Source organism: Petaurus breviceps, unplaced genomic scaffold (genome assembly GCF_028583685.1).
Source record: "Petaurus breviceps papuanus isolate PSGF00001 unplaced genomic scaffold, PetGlider_PUasm1.0 90849, whole genome shotgun sequence".
In the NCBI taxonomy this organism is placed as follows: domain Eukaryota; kingdom Metazoa; phylum Chordata; class Mammalia; order Diprotodontia; family Petauridae; genus Petaurus; species Petaurus breviceps.
The window spans coordinates 13,545,982-13,550,053 of NW_027187361.1; positions in this window are offsets into that span (position 1 = coordinate 13,545,982).

Below are 4,072 nucleotides of genomic sequence, written 5' to 3' on the forward strand. Positions count from 1 at the left end.
CATGCATACAAGGGTAACTTTAATAACTGCCAGGAGGAGAAAGAGAAGGCATGGGGCAGAAGTTTGACCACAAGAGAAGGGTACTGGGCTAGAATTTTATCTATTTGCACCCTTAAATGTGATTAGTTTAGGGGATGTGGTTTTCAGGCTGTAACAAAACTTCTGATCACTTTTTCTTAATAAGGAAAAGACCCAGGCTTTCTAGCCAAGACTTTCCTAGCTTCATATCAAATACCAGATCCACAATAAATACAAGTATTTGGTATTAAAGAAATTAATTTAGGTATTAAAGGTATTAAAGTAACCCATTTATCCAAGTTGATAGAAAAACAGAAATCATAGAAAGTATATAAAAGAAAATGTGAGTGTATATATGTGTATACATATATACATACACAGACATACACATACACATATATATATACATAAGTATTTATATATGTAGTGGTGTGTGTGTGTGTTGGCTTCTTCTCAGAGTCTTCTGAAAAAGTGTTTGGTATTATTCATCTTCTCTCTTGATGCTGGAAATCAGAAACACTCAAAGAGACAACAGAACCCAATGGGACTTGAAGAAACTGAAGAGATTTGAGCAGCCTAATGGCTCTCCTCTGTCCTACGCTCACTAACTCTGCCCCACCCCTCATGTGGATGCAAGGCATTGATGTCCACCAAGAAGGAGAGAGCTCTACACCAATGGACTTTGGGACTTGGGTTGCGTAGGAAAAAAGAAGGGCCAAGAGAGCCTTTATTGAAGCTGAGCCGTTACCTGCCTATCTCCCGTATCAGCCAACTGAGAGCAACTGGCGGCAGTGATGACCCTACTGTCACTTTTGGAATGGCTTCTACAGCAGTTTTCAGAGCCTCTATCCTCTGTGACTGGGGCCAGGCAGAGGTGAAGCCCAGTCCTGGATTGGAAATTCAAACTGCCTGCCAGGACCACAGGAATTAGCGTTGCCTAGACAATCCAAGCCTGGAACAAAATAAGCACCTTGAGAGCAGGCACTATTATAACCTCTCTTTGAATCCTCAGTTCTTAGCACAATGCCTGGCACATAGTAGGTGCTCAAGAAAAATTGATTGATTGACTGATTGATAGGATGTCTGGCCTTTGAGAACCACATCAACTGACAAGCCATTTCTTTGTCCTCAGATGTTATTTATAGGCTCCTCTCCTCCACAAAGCAGCCCCAGACATATAATTCCTTCCTCTAATCCTTTCATCACTTGGGGAAAGTGACAGTTTAAGGCTGAGCATTCCAAGAAGAAGCTCTTAACAAGTGTCATTCATTTTCCTTGCATAATACACCATGTATTATATCCACAGTGTGAATGTTCTGTGTGAGAATATGAATGCAGAGCAGCAGGAATGAGAATGAGAGCCCCTAAAATCAGGAATGGAGCCTTAAGAGCAGAGATGAGAGTTTTTCTGTTGGAGCATATTCCCAATGATATTCACAGATCTCTACTGAACTGATACCACCAAGAGTCTGTCTCACTGGCTAACTGTTAAGGTGCTGGCCTGCTTTTCTGCAGACAGGCAGAAACCAGGACAGTGAGCTAGAGGCAGACTATTACTACTCATGTAGAATCTTAAGTGCCATGTGGGAAAACCCATCAACCACGTGCATACCCCACCTTAGCCACTGTCTGCGTGATGCTGACAAGTAAATGTGACTAGTCTAGGGGATGTGGTTTCCACACACAGGCAGCTAGGAGATGTAATGCTCAAAAACCGAACCTGGAGTCAGAAAACCCAAGCTCAAATACAGCCTTAGTCACTTACTAACTGGGCGACCCTAAGCATGTTCTTTAATCTCTCCTGCCTCATATTACTTATCTATAAAATGAAGGTAAAAGTAGCACCCACCTCCCAGGGCTGTTGTGGGGATCAAACGAGATATTTATTGAGTGCTTAAGTCACTATATAAATGGTAGCTAGCTAGCAGAAGAAGAAATAGCAGAAGAAGAAGCAGAAGCACCAGCAGCATGAAGAGCAGCAGTTACTGTGGCAGTTACTAGTGGTAGTGGTAGTAGTAGCAGCAGTAGCAGTAGAAGTAGTAATAGTAGTAATGTGTGTGTGTCTGTGTGTATATAAAATTATTTCCTCAACATTTACCAGCAATGTAACCATAGGACAGTCACAATTTATCTGTAGCCTGCCCCATCTTTAAAATGAGAATAACAACACAAATTCTATGTTCTTCAAAGTATTATTACAAGAAAAATTTTAGAAACTTTAAAGAAATGTCAATATTATGTAAACTTTTATTGTCATCCATGGTTTTATCTGAATAAATATGGCTACCACTAAGACAGGTTTCAACCCTTTTGTGCCTTAGTAGACAATCTTCATTTGTTGCTGTCACCAAAATGTCTCTTAGTTCAAACATTTGATGATGAGCCTTTCACATTTATGTAAGCTGTTCCTCTGTCAATGCACACACACACACACACACACACACACACACACACACACAGATTCTTTTGCCTGGCCTGTACTTCAAACTATTTTAAATACACACATATATGTATGTGTGTGTGTATATCCAGAACTTACACTTAAATGGATGGTCTCCCACAAACCACAGGTCTCTCAACACCATTATGAAGCATTCATCTATTAAAGTCATATTTATTAAGCACTTGCTATATGCCAGACATTTACTAGATTTTTATGGATACAAAGAAAAAAAAATCATCTCTGTGCTCAAGGGACTTGCATTCTACTTGTAGAAGCAACCAGTAAACAGATAAATAAATCTTATCAATATCTGACGACTTAAATATAGCTTCTCTAAGGAAATGTTATATATATATATATATATATATATTATATTCATTTATACATACATATATAAATGTTATATATACACTCAGTTATTTGACTTCGTCCAAATATTTTATTTTCCTTTTAAACCAAATCTCTTTATCTTTTCTAGGCTGAAAGTGTAGCAGCTACACACAGGCTTGATCTCAGTACTGATCATGATAGAAGCTTGAACCAGCTTTTTTTTTCCAACCTGAGCCTGTCTGACCCCTTCCTGGGCATCCTGGCACTCCCCCTCCCCCAGGGGCTCACCATATTTAAGTCAGACAGTGCAGACACCTAATCAGCTTAGCCCCCTGGAGCTCAGGGTTCCAGATTTCACAATATCTACCAAGCCAAGCCCATCTTCCCTGGAATATGGGATGAAAAGCATGAGCCACCTACCCAGCATTCTAACAAATTCTTTAGAAATTATAAGATACAAGACATTTTAAAGTCTAAGATCGAACAGAAACTGTGATTTAAAAAAAAAAAAAGAAGGTAGAAGTCACTGAAATGGAATGACAGTACCACCACAGCTGAATTTGATGATAAATTCTTAGGAGTAAATAACCACTCACTGTACAAAACAATGTATGGGGATCGTTGGCAAAACTGCTTTCACTGAGGCCATTTCTTGGCTTCAAACACACAGTGTGAGATCTCAGTAAACAAACAATTCTGCAGACAAAGTCCATCAAATAGCCATGTATGGGGAATATGGCACACTAGCTACACCTAGTGGAAAACAGGGGAACTGCTCTCATAACCCAAGAAAAATGGTTTTAAGGACTTCCTTGAGTCACATGCAACTTCCCTGAGTGTCCTGTGTATTTTGGTTACATAAAATTAATCTCATTTTTATACCCCCCACCTTCTCTGTTTTGTCTATCAGGTCTGAAGTCAAATCTTAAATTCCATTCAGTGCACTTTTATTTAGTGCATCTCATTCTGCTATTTAGCTTTTTCTTAGTAGAAATGCTTCAAATGAGCTTACTAACTGAAAATTTACATATGTCCATTTTTCCTCCTCCTGATAGAAATGATTTTAATATTAAATACTTACTGGTTCATCAACTGATATTTCATTTTCTACATAGTCATACATGTCTTTTTTAATCAACCTCCTGTGGTAGCTAACAGAATCTTCTACATTCAGCAGGTGCTCAATAAATAGTATTAATTGACTTTTGGACATATAGGGACATGATCATTTCTATAAGAGAATTTCCAAATAAACACAAATTGACCTTATTTTGGATAATT